The sequence below is a fragment of the Ictidomys tridecemlineatus genome, chromosome 5 (assembly GCF_052094955.1).
Source record: "Ictidomys tridecemlineatus isolate mIctTri1 chromosome 5, mIctTri1.hap1, whole genome shotgun sequence".
Taxonomy (NCBI): domain Eukaryota; kingdom Metazoa; phylum Chordata; class Mammalia; order Rodentia; family Sciuridae; genus Ictidomys; species Ictidomys tridecemlineatus.
Window position 1 is genome coordinate 138,098,290 of NC_135481.1, and position 20,006 is coordinate 138,118,295.

General features: G+C 36.7%; 1 pseudogene; it reads left to right on the forward strand.

Moving 5' to 3' along the window:
* Positions 1-2,646: 2,646 nt before the first annotated feature.
* LOC101975564 (heterogeneous nuclear ribonucleoproteins A2/B1 pseudogene) lies at positions 2,647-19,557 on the forward strand (annotated as a pseudogene).
* The last annotated feature ends 449 nt before the right edge of the window (positions 19,558-20,006 follow it).

Here is a 20,006-nt window from a genome sequence, read left to right on the forward strand (position 1 = left end):
TATTAGAAACCATCTAGAGTGATCATTCGTTTGCTGATTCATTTCGTCAAGTACATTTGGATAGCTCCCATGCAGCAAGCATGATTGAAATAGAACCTGTGCCCTTAATGCAAAAGGCTATCTTCTTCTTTATTTTAACAAACAAGTAAGATGAAATTCAGACAGGGAAGTTTCTTGCATGAAGTCACACTTTTTGTTCGGCTAGAGCTGGAATAAGAAATGTGCCCCTATCTACTGTCAATCCATTGTACTTTTCAGTTGACTATTCAACCACTATGCTCAGAGCCTCATATTCTATTTATTCTCATTTATGGTGTCAAAGACAATGAGAACTGATTGAACAAATTCTATTGGATTTACAAAAAAAAAAGTGAACAAAACTCCCATTAAAATATATTCTCCTGGGGGAGACACTATGCACACATCAAAGAATTTTTGTGAAGATTGAATAAGAAATAGAATATGATACCTCCTGGGAACAAGACTCTGCTAAATAAGCACAAGTATTCTGATTCACTTATATGGGCATAGGAGTTGAGGCTAAACTGTTGAGATTCAACAGAATTCATCTAGGTTTTCTTGAAACCCAAAGAGAGGAACTAAAACATTTTAAAATAAATATTTACAAAATAGATATAAATATAACAACTTGAAAGGTCAAGCAGCTAAACAAAAACAGCAGATGAAAATATTAAAAACAAATCATAGCATATATTTGTCAGGTTGCTTTTGTTGGAAAAAAAGCTATTGTGTGCATGTATATAAGTTTGTATTTATCTTTAAGCCATTGTATTTAAAGAGTCCTGATTCAGATTGTCAAGGTCCTTTGTGAGATCTCTTGTTGCTTTGAGAGGCACGTAATTGTCCACGGTGCTTTCAGAATTAAACCAGTCAAGTCATCCTAAATAGCAGACGTACCTATTAATCTGTTGTACCTGGCCACATATACAGAGCTGTTTCCTCAAATTGATACAATCCTCACAGCCATTTGCTTGCATAAAACTTGGCTTGCCTTGTCTTCAGCCCACTCTGCTCTAACTCCAAATGCTTGTCTCTCTAGTCCTGAAGTAGTCTTCTCCATGTTTCCAAGATTTGGCACTAACTTCGTTTGCTATCTGCTAAGGACTTGATCTGAATGGTCCTCTGAATATACTCACCCACAGAACTACGGAGATAAGAATAAATTTGTTTTTATCCACAAAGACTGGGGGAGATTTATTCTCAATTAGGAATAATTTTGCTCCTCAGGAGGGCATTTGGAAATGCATGGAGACATTCTTGGCTGTCAAACTAGTTGGAGGAGTACTGTTTTCCTCTAGTGTGTACAGGCCAGGGATGGTGTTAAATATCTTCTAATGCAGAGGATATCCCTCTGCAACATAATTATTGGGTCCAAAATTTTAACAGTGCAGTAATTAAATGAAAGGATAATTAAATGAAATTAATTGCAAGATTTTTCAACCACCTATAATTAATAATCAAAATCACTTCCTTTTGCACTTATGCTGTAATTAAATACAAACATTCATTTAACAGGCGTTGATTACTCCATGCACATCCCTGCCTCAGTTTCTTTTTCACAGCCTGACTCATCCTCACTGGGATTATGCAAGGTACAGAATATTAAAATTAACAGTAATATTTAAAGTATTAAAATGCAGATTCCTGAGCCCTGACAAGCATTGATGGACTCAGACTTACTAGAGATATAATCCAGAATCTGCATTTTATTAGAATTTCCGGTTTGAATATGGAAGTGTGAATACCACTTCCTATCCAATTCTGAAAGTCCTTCCTGTTTTCTGTATCTCCAGATTTTGCAAAGCCCTACTCAAAATTTTCATCCACAAGAAGTTTCCCTGAGATCTTTCTCTTCTAGATGTAATAAAATATTAACATATTACAAGTTGTTAATTTCTTTTCTGGCATTTAGTGGCATTTTTGGTCCATTAATCTTATATGGTTGTAAACTCCTCAAAGTCAAACATCCAGTTGCATATTCCTTTCAGACTACCCAAAGTCCAAGAGCAGTGTCTACCATAAAGTGTTTGAAGGTTGACTGTATAGGCTTCTTATTTTCACACAATTTTTGTAGAACTATGTTGCAATTGTATATTAGGCCTTTCCTAGAGACACTGAAATTTCACCAATTTCAATGGAAGATATTTTGCTGATGCTAATCATGCATGATCCTCTCAAATGGTGAATCAGCAGATTCCACAGAATCTGCAAAGACAAATCAGAAAAGGCAGCTAGCCTCATAAGCAGCTCAGATCAGCATTCCTTATATCACCCTTCGAAGTCAGACCTGTTAGCCAGCCAACCTTTTTACCCAAAACCATACAAGCTACTGACCCAACAAAATAAATCCTATCCTGATTGTCAGCCATTATTCTTCCAATAGGAAGAAATTATGGAAAAGCCATAGAGATGGGAAACTCCAGAATGGTTCTTCAATTGGGATTGATATTGGCAAGGGGTGAGGAAAATTTTGGCAGCCAAAGTTTTGGAGAGATGTGCTTCATCTATGCTGTAAGGTTGTGTACACCAGAACAAGGGTGGAACCCATATGATCTGTCAAATATTTCCAAAGTGGTGATGTGGTCCCAGATAGACTTAAGAATGATTTATCTGCCATTGTTGTATATGACGGACTGGAGACAGATGAAACTGGCAATCCAGATCACATTTAATACGCCACTAGAGAGGGTGACATTAGCAAAAACGGCAGTGTAAGGATTTTATTCTTTCATTGTTAAAACAGTGAAAACTCTGAATAAAATGGTCAGTATCAACTTTTTCAGAATTCTGAAAACTAACTGAAAGCTTGCAGCACTCTTAATATCTCTAATCAAGAAAAATAGGTTGGCACTCTGGAAAGCAGTATGGGGATTTCTCTGAAAACCTGGAATGGAACCCCAATTTGACCCAGTTGTCCCTCTCCTCGGCATATTCCCAAAGGACTTAAAATCAGCATACCAAGGTGTCCTTCCATAGATGAATGGATAAAGAAAATGTGTTATATAAAAACAATGGAATATTACTCAGCCACAAAGAAGAATGAAATTATGGCCTTTGCTGGTAAATGGCTGGAGCTGGAGAATATCATGCTAAGTGAAATAAACCAATCCCCAAAACAAAGGCTAAATGTTTTCTCTGATATGTGGATGCTGACACACAATAAGGTGGTGGTGTGTGTGTGGGGGCAGATAGTTTTCCATTGGATTAGACAAAGAGAAATGAAGAGAAAGGAAGGGAGATGGGAACAGAAAAAAACAGTAGAATGAATTGGACATAACTTTCCTATGTTCATACGTGAATATGCAACCAGTGTAATTCCACATCAGGTACAACTACAAGAATGGGAAGTTATACTCCATGTATGTGTAATATGTCAAAATACACTCTACTGTCATATATATCTAAAAAGAACAAATAAAAATTGTAAGAAAACAAGCATAAAAAAAGAAAAAGAGAACATTTATAAGAAGAACAAATTTGTGACTTCATTAGCATTATTTCCATCAACTTCTGCCCAACTGAGTGTACCCTTGAAAATCAAGAGCCTAAAATAATAGTGGAAAAAAAGAAGTCTGTCAGTTCCTAAAGGGGGAAATGCAAGGCTAACAATGTCCTTCAAAGCCCCATTTCCCCCAAGAACTGCATTATTTAATGCATTTGCTAATTCTCTGGAAGGCTTCATTTACAAGGCTGTCTTTATTTGACCTATCACAGAACTCACTTTGTATAAATGGTGGTTCTTTGGGGCATTTATCAAACATTTTTGGAGGTGACTATTCAACATCATGGTTGCCTGAGGTGGTGAATTACAATTGGGTTGAAATAACAGACTAATCAAAATCTCAGGAGAAAAATCTGGGGAATGAGATAGTCACAGGAGCTTTGGAAACCTCTCACATATTTTGGGAATGAGTATATATTCATAAAATACATGGAAAAACCCTGACTTCTCACCCCTTGCTAACCAAGAGACTTTGAGCAAACAGGAAGTGAAGAAAGGAGACAGCTGTGAATTGCCTGTCAGAGAGCTGAAGCACGCTCCAAAAGGCACTCCCCAGGCACACTTGGAAAGGTGGGGAGATTACCAGATTCAGGTGCTTAAAGAAACCCCTGTCCAGTCATTAGCTGATGCCTAGCTAACCAAGGAGAGACTTCAGTGACCACAATGACAAAGATTAGAGACTTTGCACAATTACCTTGGAAAACTCATTAAACAAATAACAAAAATTGAGAAAGTGTGTATATATGAAAACAAAAACATGTAATTGAAAGAGCCCTGAAACCCTGAGGAATCCCAGAGATTGGGCTTCTTAGATAAAATATTTTTAATATATAGAATTAAAGGGAACTCTGTCTAAGAACTAAATGAAATCATAAGAACAATATCATACTAAATACAGAATGTCAATACAAAGATGAAAATTACTTTAAAAGTCTGAAATAAAAATTCTGAAGATTTTTATATATTCAATTACTATAACTGGATGAAAATATTACTGAAGGAAATTAACAGAAGATTTAAACTGGCAGAAGCAAAAGTCAACAAACCTGAAAAAAGATCAAGTGAAGCTATCTATCTGAGAGAGAAACAAAAAATAATGAAAAACAACAAAACAAAAAAAAAACAGTGACTGTTGAGACACCATTAAGGGTACCAATATAGGCATTACCAGAGACCCAGCATGAGATGAATGTGAGAAAGGGTAGAAAGTACAAGTAAAGAAATTATAACTGAAACTTCATAAATTTAAGGAAAAAATTAAACCTACAAATCTAAGGAAGTTAAAGTCTGATTTAGATTAATTTTAAATCACCTATACCTGAACACATAATCCAACTGTCAAAGCCCAAGAGAAAGAATCTTGAAAGTATCAAGAGAGGAAGAACTTGCTTACCTGCAAAAATACTTAGTCACATTAAAATAAATGTCTTTGAAAAACTATGGAGTTCAGAAGGAAGTGAGATGACATTTAAGAACTGTAAAGAGAAAAGATTGTCAATCAAAAATTCTATATTCAGCAAAACTATCTAGTTAAAAAAAGAGACATTTTCAGAAAAAAAAATTTAAAAAAAATGTACCCTGTAAGAATTATTAAAAGGTATCCAAAGTACAAGTATGGAAGACACAAGTTGGTGTCAACATACTTTATATATAACTAGAGATATGAAAAATTGTGCTGTATATGTGTAATAAGAATTATAATGCATTCCACTGTCATTTATTTTTTAAAAATAAAAAAACAACTAGGAAATTATAAAATAATAATTGAAATTAAAAAAAAAATTACTAAAAGGATTGCTTCAGGATGAAAAACAATATTAACTAAAACAACATGAAGAAATACAGTACTGCTAAAGTAACTACATAGGTAAATATAAAATGTTGTATTAAAACATAGCCACGCACGGTGACGCATGCTTGTAATCCCAGTGGCTCAGGAGGCTGAGGCAGGAGGATCATGAATTCAGAGCCAGTGTCAGCAAAAGTGAGGTTCTAAGCAATTCAGTGAGATCCTGTCTCTATGTAAGGTACAAAATAGGGCTGAGATGTGGCTCAGTGATCAGGTGCCCCTGAGTTCAATCTCTGGTGAGTGTGTGTATGTATCCTTATGTATATAATTAATTAAATATATATTTATTTAATTTGCCACACACATATAATTAATTAATTACATGTATTTATTTAATTTGTAACTGTTTTCTCCTATCAGGTCAAGTAAGCAAATTGAATGAGTAATCAAAAAACTTCCCATAATGATAAGTTCATCTCCAGGTGGCTTCATTGGTGAATTCTACCAAATTTTAAAGAAAGAATTAGCATGAATCCTTCACAAGGTCTTTTGAAAAACAGAAGAGAGGACACTAACCATCTTCTTATCTGAGAGTAAATTACGCTGCTAGAAGTTGGTTATGTTTATGGATTAGGTGGCCAAGTATTGTTAAGAAGTCAGTACTCTCCAAATTGGTCTACAGATTAATGCAATTCCTATAAAACCTCCCACTGGCCCTTTCTGTACACATTGAAAAGCTGATATGTTCAAAACTCATATGGGAATGCAAGTTACCCATTCTCCAAAGCAATATTGAAAAAGAGGAATGAAGTTGGATAACTCACCTTTTCCATTTCAAAACTCACTATGAAGCCGAAGTATGTGAGATGGTAGAGTTATGGTATAAAGACAGACTTACATTACTATAACAGAATTGAGACTAAAAATAAAGCCATATATTTATGGTTAATTGATTTTCAACAACAGTGCCAAGACATTTCAATAGGGGAAAGAGTAGTCTTCTTGCACATTATGTTGTGACAACTGCCATTCACTTCTCAGGCAATGTATTTGGAACCATGCCTCAGTCTATACACAAACGTTAACTCAGGGCTGGGGATATAGCTCAGTTGGTAGAGTGCTTGCCTTGCATGCACTAGGCCCTGGGTTCAATCCCCAGCACCAAAAAAAAAAAAAGAAAAAAGAAAAAAAAGTTAACTCAAATGCATCAAAGACCAAAAGCTAAAAATAATAATTAAAAAAAAAACTCTTAGAGAAAACCTTATTCATAACTGAATTAGGCAGGAGTTTCTTAAATATGATACCAACTGCACAAGTAAACAATGGAAAAAATAGATGAATGGGTCTGATCAGAGTTAAAATCTCTTGTGTTTTGAATGACATGGTTAAGAGAGTGGAAAGACAACTCATGGGACAGGAAACAATATTTGAAAAACATTTATCTGATAAGGGTCTAGTGTCTGAAGTACACAAACACACGTTGACATCCATAAGATGATTTTAATAAAACTTCAATAATTTTAATAGAAATTTCCTCAAAGAGGATATTGTGCATGGCTACTCATCACATGAAAAGATATTCAATGTCCTTAGCCAGTAGGTGAATGGAAATGAAAATCTCAATTAGGCACTACTTCAAATCCACTAGAAGAGCTAGAATGAAAAAGAGGGTGTAACCAATGTGGGTAGAATGTAGGGAAGTGGGAACCCCACGTTAATGGTAAAACAGGGCAGCTACTTTGAGAAACAGTCAATTAGTTCCTCAAAGATTAAATACAGAATACCATAAATCCCAGCACACCCATGCCTATGTATATGCCCAAGGGGATGAAAACATGTCCACCTAAAAATCTTACACAAGAATGTTCCTAGCAGTAGTACTTAACGAAAGTCAAAGGTGGAAACAACCCAGATATCCATGAACTGATGAAGAAACAGCCTGTAATACATCTGTGGAATGGCTTATCATTCAGCCATAAAAGGGAATGAAGTACTGATTCATGCTACAGTGTGAACAGAACTTGAAGACGTTTTGAAAAGTGAAAGAAGCCAAACATATAAGACCACACATCATGTGGATTATTTAAGTGAAAAGTCCAGAATGCACAAATGCATAGAGAAAAAATAGTTTAATACCTAGCACGTTGGCATACACCTATAATTCCAGCATACCCAGAGGCTGAGTGAGGTGGGAAGATGGAAAATTTGAGATTTGCCTGAACAAATTGTAGAGACCATGTCAAAATAAAAATTTAAAAGGGCTGGGGAGGTAACTCAGTGGTATAGCATGTACCTCACATGTGTGAGACTCAGGATTCAATTCTTATCACCAACAATTATTTAAAACAAAGAGAATTAATAATTGATAGAGGAAATGAGGAGGGGTAGTGAGAGGTTCTGTTAATGGGTGTGGAGTTTCTTTTTTTTTTTTTTTTGGTGCTGGGGATTGAACTCAGGGGTGCTCTACTATGGAGCTACATCCTCAACTTTTTCTATTTTTTATTTGGAGACAGGGTTTTGCTAAATTTACCAGAGTGGCCTCAAACTTGCTACCTCCTGCATCAGCCTCCCTTGTGCACCACCCCATCCCACACAGAGTTTCTTTTTGGAGAGATGCAAATGACAGTGGCAATGATTGCACAATATTGTTAACACACTAAGAACCGTTGTGCTGTATACTTTAAACAGGTGACTATTATGCTATGTGAAGTGTATATTAATAAAAAAAAGAAATTATTCCAGCTAACCAACATTTATTTCAGTGGCAAAAGAAAAGGAGATAATCAGAGGCCATGGATTCCTTTAACGTGATCGAAAACAGAGGATTTTCTTAATATGTTTTTATAGCAAATGCAGTAGTGTGTAATTTATTCAAAAGACTTTAAGCTACCTGAATGAGCAGAGTTGATAATAATTAGAACCAAAAGCAACTGGGGTTTGGGATGAAAGACGGCATTAAAGCAGATGGCAGATAGGAAGAAGAGGTTTCTGCAGTACAGCCTTGGGAAAGATAAAGAAACTATATTCTAATCTGTTGGGAAGTAGAAAGCTAAAAAGGAGGTAAAAAGAGCCTAATGGAACTAAATCAGTGTGTTCTGTATACTCTGGCATAAAATTATTACAGACTATTTAATCTTGAGTCCAAATTGGGAAGGATGTTCAGAAATCCAAGAGAGGACACATGGGGAAATTTTTTCTTATTCAGGCCAAATTAAATAAGTGAGTGGTCTCTAGGTAAGAAGTTAAAATGCCTAAGTCAAGAGGAAGTTTTTTTTTTTTTTTAATTAGAAGTCCAGGTATTTTAGGCATATTGGCACTTTCAAGAGATTTCAATGAAAATATCTATTGATAGACACATTAATTATTAATTCCATTTGGGAAATGATATCTCCAAGTGTCTGCCTAAGCCTTTTTCTCCTTTGAGATTGGGAAAGTATTAGAGTGATTCTTTAAAAAAAAATTATTATTATTATTTTTTAATGTTAGCAACATCACAGTTTATATTGAGGGGGGAAAACAGCTTGGAAACCATCCAAATTTTCCACAAAAGGGAGCAGCTAAGCAAACGGTCTTAAAAATGATGGTTCCTTTAGACACACTAAAAAGTAATATGAAGCAATTTCAATATACGTAAAGCTCTAAACCATGAAGTGAATTAACAAAACACAAAATTATATGCCAACTGGTTATGGCACTTTATGCATTCAAAAATATATGTACGCATTTTAAGAAAAAAAAATAAGAAAGTTTGGGAAGAAAGAACAAATAAACCTACCAGATTCCCTGTCGATTATTTCCATGTTACCCCTGAATGAACCAAGAGTTTGGTGATAATATTGCAATATTATAGATGAAAAGTTAATCCACTATAGTAAATATAATTTGTCTGGGGTCACTCAACTGATAAAAGACAGAGACAAGATTCAAACCCAGGCTCTTTACCTCCCAAGTTAGTAGAATTAAATGAAATTCTGACTTATTTTCTTGGGTTTTCATTGATGTTTGAATGTGGCAATGTACCAGTATAAAATAGTTCTATTTTGATCTTACGTGCTGCTGTTATGTTGAATTTATATTTTTCATTGCTTGACTGCAACACCCCTCATAGTCACAGGTGTCTATCATTTGCTATCATTGGAAAGTTCATTCTAAGCCATGTGCAGTGGCACATGCCTGCAATCCCAGGGATTTGGAAGGCTGAGGCAGGAGGATTTCAAGATTAAACCCCTAAGTAACTTAGTAAAGTTCAGCCTCAAAATGCTAATTAATAAAATAATATTGAATAAAAGAACTAGGGATGTAAATCAGTGGTAAAGCACCCTGGGTTAAAATCCCCAGTACTTCTTCTCCACCAAGAAAAAGTCCAGACTAACCCAATTTCATCTACTTTCAACACCTTGCCTCATGCCCTCAACTCATGTTTAATGTTAATCATCTTCCCTTTCTCTGGTATCTACCAGACTTTTCAGTTCAAGGGATTTTCAGCCCAAAGGAGGGCTCATGGTTGATATGTAGGATGTTTTCTCCATTCTCCTCTTGTCTGGTCTCATCTCCTGTGAAATAAGCTAGGGAAGAGGCAACGCAAAGGAGGGAATAAACCATCTTATGTAACTAGCGTTCTATTGCTGGCCCTGTTAGGATCTTTGGGCTTTATCAAATTCTGTTGGTTGGCTCTTGGAATGCATGTGCAAGTTCTCCAGGCAACCTTTGGGACCTCCTAACTGTGTCCTCATTGGGAGACCTGTCTCAGTTTTACCCATCTGTCCTCCTGACGTCTCAGCTTTTTTCCTAGGGAAGCTCCCGCATACCCTTGCTTTGCATGCCAGCGCTCTGGGGTGGTATGCCAATAAGCTGGCTCAAGTTGGGCCACCTCACATGGCTGGAAACTCAGGCCTCCTTGTCATAACAGTGTGAGAGCCCAGGATGCCTTTGGTGTCACAGTCCCTTCCTTTGAGCTTCTCTTTTATTCCTTCTGTACTTACAACCAAATGAGAGAAAAATTAGCAAGTCCACTACATAAGCAGAAATAGCAAACAAGATGGAATTTTCTTCTCTTTTAGTACTAGTCATACACACACACACACACATATGTGTGTGTGTGTGTGTGTGTGTATATGTATATATATGTATATATATATATATACATATATATATATATATATATATAGAGAGAGAGAGAGAGAGAGAGAGAGAGAGAGAGAGAGAGAGAGGGAGAGAGAGTGTGTTATTGTTGGTTTTGTGTTTTGTTTTATTTTTCTCCTGGAGACCATCTCACTTTTCTTGCTGTGGTTGGAAGAAGTATCTCCTCTTCCCACAGCAGAGAGGGAAACGTGCAACGTGCACACTTACTCTCTCAGGTTAATGAGTCATGTCTCTGGTAATTCTCGACTTCCTTCTCATTACGTCTCACCTCCTTGATCTTTAATTCATACAGATGTAGGTGGTGGTCGGGGCTAAGTTATTCTGACATAGCAGAACAAATCGCTCTTCTCTGCCTCACATGTGTTATCAATTCTGAAGGATATTTCTGTCCCCTAAATGTTTGAATCTCACTTTTGAGTGTAAATACTTGGTTCTTATATCTCTTACTTTTGCATCCAGAGGAACAAGGCTTTCTTAGCTTCCTATTACACTTGCTTGGTCACCAAAGTACAAAGTACTGTTTAGAAATGGTGGCATATGTCCAATTATATGGTACATTAACACCAGGAGAGTTCTTTACTATTTCCCTAATGCCTAAAACATGTTAAGAAAAATAGAAAATAGTAAATCACAGTATTGAAAACTGCATCTTTGGAATCAGTGGAGGAAAAGAAACAGAAAAAAAAATGTTTTTTGTTGATTAAGAAGTTAAATGGGAGTGTGAATGGAGAGATATATGTTCCCTCTGATTTTGTACTCAAATTATTAAGAAAAGCTCTGTTTCTGCAGGCTGCATTTCCTCCAGACATTAAGCTTTGGAATCATGTTGTAAATATTGAACTGATGCCCTTCATTACTAGTGATTCAAACACTATACATACCTGTTCACTAACCCTGTTCATATTTCTAGGAGTTATTTAGAATAACCATAGTCTTATGGTTTGCATATAAACTATCTCCAAAATACTCCTTTGTAAGAAAATATAAGTTTAGAGGTAAAATGGTTGGATTATGAGAGCCTTAACTGAAACATTGCATTAATTCATGGATATGGATTAACTGGGTAGTAACTGTAGGCAGATCAGGTATGGTTGGAGGAGGTGGGTCACAGGGGCTGTGCCTTTGTGGAATATATTTTGTCCCTAGTGAGTGGAGTTCTTTCTGTTTCCTGATAGCCATTCCTCAGCTACTTTCCTCCTCCATGCCCTTCTTCCATGATGTTTTGCCTCACTTAAGGCCCAGAGCAGTGGAGTCAGTTAGCTATAGACTGAGAACTCTGAAATCAGGAGCCCCAGATAAACTTTTTCTCCTTTAAAATTGTTATTGTCAGGTCTTTTAGTCACAGAGAAAGAAAAAGCCGACTAAAACACAGTTTGGAGAGAACCACCTTTTTAGTCTGATTTAATTCATGATGTCTCCTGTGGAATGTTCCACCCAGGGGTCCACTCACCATCCATAAGCCAGACTGGATACTTCCTTTCTCTCTGGTATTCCTCAAGCCACTCCCACCCACCTTAAGAAGCTCTGCCTTTTTTTAAGCCTAATTAACAAAGTCCTGCCTACGTTATAGCTACATTCTCACTTTTTACATAGGAAAGCCAGATCAGAACCTACTTCTGTGTGCTGCCAGGAGAAATTCTCTCTGTTGCTGCCATTTCTGGAAAATGGGTTGCTTAGTTTGGCTGAGTGATTCTCAGAAAGGATCTGTACATCCCTAGGAGTCTGATGGCATGTTCTCTTAAGTGCACATGTTTCATTTTATAATTTGGCAGAGAAAGGAGGAGTTTAAGTATTCTTATTTTAAGGAATCATCTAAAAATTTAGTAAAATTTGTGCTGGATCATCTGAATGGCCAACACGTAGCTGTCTCACTCTCCAGTCTTTCATGGGTCAAGCAAGTTTGTGAATACATTCGTAGTCACACTGGCACCAGCAGTCCCCCAAGAACGGAAGGACAGAGAGGTTGGCTAAGTACATACAAACAGGTTCATGCCACTTGAAAATCAAGTGATATATGGGGATGCTGTAAAAAGAGTAGTTTCCCTGTAGAAAAAAATTATGTGAACAAAAGTGGTTATATGAACCAATGGAATTGCAAAAACAATTCAAAAAATCTTGTGCTGTGGCTTTCAGCACTATATTCCAATTGAAAATAGAAATTTAGTTTCAATAAAATCATTAGCAATAAAAAATACTTTAGTTACCTGTTGACTAACCCTACTTAGGTTTCTAAGTATTATTTATATTTATCATACTTTGAGGTGGATTTAATTTAGTCTGTCTTTTTAAAAATGTTTCAGTTAGGAGTCCACTTACTGTCCCTAAGCAAGATTGAAGTTGCTACAGTAACTAAATTAGTAATTGACATTTCTTTGAGTTAAATTGGCAAATTTGATTGGTTTTCAAGTGGTTTTTTTTATGCAGTGAAGAGTCGGTATTTGTATGTAATTTGGTGTTTGCACTTACTTAGGTATCATTTGAATTATTCCATATCGTAGTCCTATATGTCAATGCTGAAGAATCTGAAGGTTTTTTTTTTTTTAAAAAAAGAATATACAATACTATTTTGCTTTGTAAAACTATGGCTCAGCATTAGATGTTAGTCATTTTTTTCATAGAAGCCTGTCATTTTTCATCCCTGGTATTACCCCCTTGAGATCAGAGACAATATTTGTTTACTGTATCTCTTATAGCAGCTAGCTGAATGTCTTACACTGACCACTGAATAATAAAATGTGTTGATGATTGCAATTGTCCTAGTGTAGTCTTTCTTTTCTTCTTTTTATTTTTTGGTATCAGGGATTGAACCTAGTGGCACACAGCCACTGAGCCCCATCCCCAGCATTCTTATATTTTATTTTGAGATAGGATCTTACTAAGTTGTTTAGGGTCTTGTAAGTTGCAGAGGCTGGCCTTGAACTTGAAATCCTCCTGTGTCAGTCTTAAGAGTCATTAGAATTATAGGGGTGCACCACCATGACCAACCTGTTATACTCTTTCTGAAAACTTATTCTCTCGGAACCTCCAGTTTTCACCAATCTGTTTTTTCACCAATACTTGGCTTCTAAGTTCCTTACTGTGTTGATATTCTAAATAGATTTTAGGAAAAGCAAATTGCGTGCACGCTAGGGATATATCTAGTTTTGAAATGCATTTTTTGCAAAATTAATGATCTATTTTGTAACTGTGCCTGCTGGAGAGAAAGTAGATCCACATGTTCTATTTTTATAAAAGAAGAAGGATGAATCTCTTTTTAGTGGGCACCAAGTCCTAGAGCTCCAAGCTCTAACAATGAAAAGGATGCACTGTATCATTTCTCTTGTATCATTTTTGCTGATGTAGGGAAGGGACCATTTTTATCTTCTTAAGGACTGTCATGCTAAGTAAAATAAGTTAATTACAAAAAACCAAAAGTTGAATGTTTCTTTCTGATATGCGGATAGTAATTCACAATAAGGGGGGGTTAGGAAAAAATCCAAGTATTTTGGATTAGACAAAGAGGAATGAAGGGAAGGGAGGGGGGGAGGAACAAGAGTAGGAAAGTTAGTAGGATAAATCGGACATAACTTTCCAATGTTTCATGTATGAATACATGACCACTATAATTCCACACTATGTACAATCAGAGGAAAGGGGAGTTTTACTTCATATATGTATAATATCTCAAAATACATTCTATTGTCATGTATAAAAAATAAAAAAGAACAAATTAAAAAAAGGACAGGCACAGATTAAAAGTGGTTGTGTTTTCTTTTCTCTCTAAAGTTTCCTGTAGGAGCCAAATGTTGGATCATTTGAGAAACCCTACAGTTTTTAAATGAAGTTAGAAAGATAAGATTAATCTCAGCCTAGGACATTATGATAGATAAGTTAATTATACTCAAAAAAAAGAAACAAAAACAAATACAAGAGATCTTAACTCACTATATTCTGTAGTTTCTAACATTGACACGAGTTGGTTTTGAATTGTGAATATTCTTGACCAAATTATTTAAACTTTCTGATTTAATTGTTGAAAATTCCTAACACATTCCCATTTAACCCAGGTGATTGTTTTTTCTCTGATCTGTACTTTAATATCAAAGATCTCTGGGGTGGAATCACAGGTGCACTGACTTTTGATGTGTGATACATGGGAGAATTCCTGAACCTGTACGATCAGTTTTTTTTAAATCTATAAAATGGGCCAATACTGGTTGACTGATTATGAGATACAGTATGAAAATTTCAAGGTTCTTTATGTGAAGCCCCTAGTTTTAAATTAATGACCCAAGAAATGGAAGTGTTTCCCTATTAAGATCCAGGGAATACAGACCATTGTTGGTTGTAAGAGTGATTTTCCATTCTGGGGAATCATCAAACTCATGATGAAAGTTTGAAACAGAAAACAGCAGGCTCCACCCTGAGCTAGATAACCCGAGGTAGAGTTCAGGAATATCTCTTTTCCAAAAAACATTCATCATGTTGGAGAATCACTGTCCTGGAAAGCAGGGTCAATGTGCTGCTTATATTTTGGATTCTTAATTCCCAGAAAAGTGCCTGGCATAAATACAGTGTTCAGTGAAGATCCTTAAATGACGTTCAAACAAGGCTCTTCTATTACCCACAAGTGATGGCATTGATCCTAGTGTTACACTAACCATTCAGCGGATTGATTGTCGGACTAATTATGTCTGGTCTAATTCAAGAAAAGCAACTTTTTAAAGTGCCTGAAACTATAATTGGTTTGGGGATAGTATATAGCATAGTCTAGAATAAACTGTAGTTACAAGATAAATGTCACAAGTTAGTCTTTGTTGTATTATGCATAGCAGCCCTACCCTATGGTGTTTCATGACACCTACATTAGATCAGAGCAAGGTTTGTGTGATGTTTCTGCTACTTCCGCATAAGTGATATTACATGTAAAATCTGGGCTTGATTACAAAAGGTAATACTCTCATCTCCTTCTTCTGTTTCTTCTTCCCATGCTCCCTTTAGAGCTTTGCATAATGAATAGTAACTTGGAACAATACAAAAGCATTTGTAGGTGTGTAATATGACCAGGCTTCACAATTTAAGGGCTTCCAAAATCCCTGAACACATGTCAGATACTGGTACTTAAATCCTCTATGAACCCCTCCTTTTTTTTCCCCTTCTACAGTAATTTTGGATACTCCAGGCAATGTCTTATTCTTCTTAAGGACTGAGAAATCTAAAACATAAATAATCAGCTATTGAAAAAAACTAAAAAAGTAGGAGAGAATAGAAATTAATATTTATTAGCTCTCTAGAGGAGACTTTTCACTTTCAAGCAATGAAAGAACTCATAAAGACTTGAGTATAAAAATATAAGTAAGCTGGGCACAGTAGTGTACACCTGTAATCCCAGCAAGTCAGGAGGCCGAGGCAGGGATCATAATTTGGATAACAGCCTGTACAATTTGGTGAGACCCCATCTCAAAATTAAAAAAAAATAAAAAGGACTGGGGAGGTAGCTCAGTGAAGAGTACCCCTGAGTTCAATATTCAATCACTAGAACCCCAAATAACAACAAAAATAGATATATGTGTGGATGTATGTGCACGTGTGTGTGCGCGCGCATGCGCAAATAAGTCTAAATTAAAAGTTAATAAACTGGGAAACTATTCACAGAATATATTGCAGGAAGAGTGAATATTTTATATACAGAAAGAGAATAGATATTGTCACTAAAAATAAGGCCTTCTATAAATAAATAGGAAATGGATAATATCCATTTATTCATCAAAGAAGAAGATGCAATAGGTAAATATGTTTTGTTTAAAAAATAAAAAAAATGCAAGTTGAAAATCAGATTCCATTCTCTTCTATCAAGTAAACAAAATTTAAAAATCAAAAGTTGATCATTCTTTATGGAGAAAATGGACCTAAATTATGGTGTATGGGATAAATTTATGCTAGCGGTGCATAGAAAAAAATTTGGTAATTTGTCAAGAGGTACAAAAGTGATCAGGCCTATTGACTAAATGCCACTCCTGCAAAAAGATCAAAATTTAAGAAGGAGAAGAAGAAGGAGGAAGAGAAAAGAAAAAATAAATAAAAATAAAGACCAAAACAAGAAATGAAACTCAGTTACAGATTTATTCATTGCAATATACTACACAAATTTGGAAGTAAATTAAAAAATCTAAAAATGGAGGATGTTGAATTAATTGTGATTCATTTATCTAATGAAATATTATGTTGCAGTTAAATTGTATGCAAATAACTTATAACATATTATTCATCATATTATAGGAAATAAAACACAAAATCATATATAGAATGATCACTTTTATGATCAAATCTAGCTCTCTATCTTCCAAAAACAGAGAAGAAGATTAAAGACCTTTATATAGAAAAAAAATTCACACAAATATTCCACCTTATGCGTTGGTTTGCCCCTGAATGTTTCTTATTTCCAGATTTTTTCCTACTATTTCCTTTTGAGTAGAGTACTTTTTTCTTTCTTTTTTTTTAAATAGATTTAAAAAAATATTTTCTTGAAAACACAACTGAGCTTCCACAATGGGTTCTTAGTTCATCTGAGTCCCCACAGCTATGTGCCTCTGCAGTCTGGAGCAATCTCAGTGCAGAGGTAGTAATTTTTCCAACTATGTAGGATATTCCGAGTTGAAAGTATACTTGCTCATCATGCCTTGCCCAAATCCTGCTGTTCCGTTCCCAAACTGCTGTATTACCACAATTTCTCCAGATGCTGTGGCCAGTGTGCACATTCACATGAGCTGAGGGGAAAATGGTAACACCAAGGGATTCAGACAAAAAGAGTGCTAGGGATTGAACTCTGGGCCTTATGCATGCTAGAGATAGCATCTCACTGAGTTCCTTAGTGCCTCACTTCTGCTGAAGCTGGATTTGAACTCACAATCCTCCTGTCTCAACCTCCTGAGCCGATGGGATTACAGGCGTGGGCCACTGTCCTGACCCCTCACTTACTCTTCTTCAAAATGTACAGTCATACCACCCCAGGATTTTCTAGAAAATATACACATCAGGCCAAGTGGACACAAACTGAAGCATGATACTTTGTACCCAGCTCCTTTGCACAACCAATTTGCAATGAAACTGGCTGAGCAAAGGAAAATTGACTCTGCCTGTGGGCTGAGAACATGCCAGGGACATGCTGAAAACACAGCAGCAAGCTTCCTTGTGTTGCTAAAAGCTTGGTCCTTGTCCCCTGATGCCAATCAATAATGAGGACACGGTTTTGAGAAAAAAGGAAAAAGAGATGTTTTTTTGCCTTGCTAGCAGAGGAGAAACACATGGGACACCTGTCCTAAAGGTTGTGATTCTGCCCATCAGCAGGAACAAGGGACTTTTAAAGAGGTGATTCAAAGGCTACATTCCAGGGGTTTTCTGTCTGGAGTTATAATTCACTTGTTAATTTGGGAGAGAGTCTTTTCTGAGATCTTCTGATACCCTCCCCAAAGTCTGGATTACTTCATTCCTAGGGTGGGTGTGAACTCAAGGACAGATAAATCTGCCTAACATGGGGGGGGGGAAGGTAATCCCATTTCCCTGAGATTAGGGAGGGGAGAGATTAGGGAGGAGAGAGGGGGGGGAGAGAGAGGGGGGGGAGAGGGGGGGAGAGAGAGAGAGAGAGAGAGAGAGAGAGAGAGAGAGAGAGAGAGAGAGAGAGAGAAAGAAGAAGAAGAAGAGGAGGAGGAGGAGGAGGAGGAGGAGGAGGAGGAGGAGGAGGAGGAGGAGGAGGAGCAAGAACCAAGTCCATTTTAAAAATAAATTGGAGTTAGTTGGAGGAAGGTTCTAGAAAAGCAGCGGCAGCGGCTCTAGCAGCAGTAGCAGCAGTGCTGGTCCTCTGTGGAGGTGCTCTTCAGCGGCAGTTCTCACAACAGCGCCAGAAGGAGTCCTCTTCTTGTGTGTCTGCGGAGATCTCTCTTATCTCACTTGCCTGCGGGAAACCGGGCTGAAGCGACTGAGTCCTCCATGGAGAGAGTAAAGGTACAGTTTCCATAAACTCTTTATTGGTGGCTTAAGTTTTGAAACCACAGAGGACAGTTTAAGAAACTACTAAGAGCAATGGGGAAAACTTACAGATTGTGTGGTTATGAGGGATCCTGCAAGCAAAAGATCCAGAGGGTTTGGTTTTGTAACCTTCTCATCCATGGCTGAGGTTTATGCTCCATGGCTGCTTGAGCCCAAACGAGCTGTAGCAAGAGAGGAATCTGGAAAACCAGGGGCTCATGTGACTGTGAAGCAGCTGTTTGTTGGCAGAATTAAAGAAGATACCGAGGAACACCACCTTAGAGATTACTTCGAAGAATATGGAAAAATTGAAACCATTGAGATAGTAACGGATAGGCAGTCTGGAAAGAAAAGAAGCTTTGGTTTTGTGACTTTTGATGACCATGATCCTGTGGACATAATTGTATTGCAAAAATATCACACCATCAGTGGTCATCATGCAGAAGTAAGAAAGGCTTTGTCTAGACAAGAAATGCAAAAAGTCCAAAGTTCCAGGAGTGGAAGAGGAGGCAACTTTAGAGGAAGATCTGATGGATATGGAAGCAGACGTGGATTTGGGGATGGCTATAATGGATCTGGAGGAGAACCTGGGCGAGGCAATTTTGGAGGTAGCCCTGGTTATGGAGGAGGAAGAGGAGGCCACGGTGGTAGAGGATCTGGATATGGAAACTGGGGTGGGGGCTGTGGAGGTGGTTATGACAACTATGGAGGAGGAAATTATGGAAGTGGAAGTTATAATGATTTTGGAAATTATAACCAGCAACCTTCTAAATGTAGTCTAATGAAGAGTGGAAACTTTGGTAACAAGAACATGGGGCGACCACGTGTGGTAGAGGGAATTATGGTCCTGGAGGAAATGAGGGTTATGGTGGGAGGAGCTGATACTGAGCTTCATCCTATTTGCCTTGAGCTTCATTGTATAAATAGGAGAGGATGAGAGCCCAAAGGTAACTGAACAGCTTCAGGTTATCGAAATAACAATGTTAAGGAAACTCTTATCTCAGTCATACATAAATATGCAATGATATGGCAGAAGACACCAGAGCAGATGCAGAGAGCCCTTTTTGGAATGAATTAGATTATTTAATAACATTACCTTACCGTGGGGGAAGGATTGTAAAAAATAAAAACGATAAAAACCTTTGAGACAGTTTCTTAAGCTTTTTAATTGTTGTTTCTTTCTAGCGGTCTTTTTAAGAGTGTAGAAGCATTCCTTCTTTGGTAATGTTAAATTTGTAAGTTTCAGGTGACATGTGAAAACATTAAGATTTTTCTCAAAGTTTTGAAAAGCTATTAGCCAGGATCATGATGTAATAAGACATAACGTTTTCCTTTAAAAAATTTAAGTGCATGCGTAGAGTTAAGAAGCTGTTGTACATTTATGATTTAGTAAAATAATTCTAAAGAAAAAATATTTTCTGTATACATATACATGATAGTGGAGTGTATACATATACATACATGAAGTCTAACTTGTTCTAATTGGGATCCCATTCTTTTGGTCATCCACGATATGGCGTTTTACTGGTGGTGTATTCATATATGAAC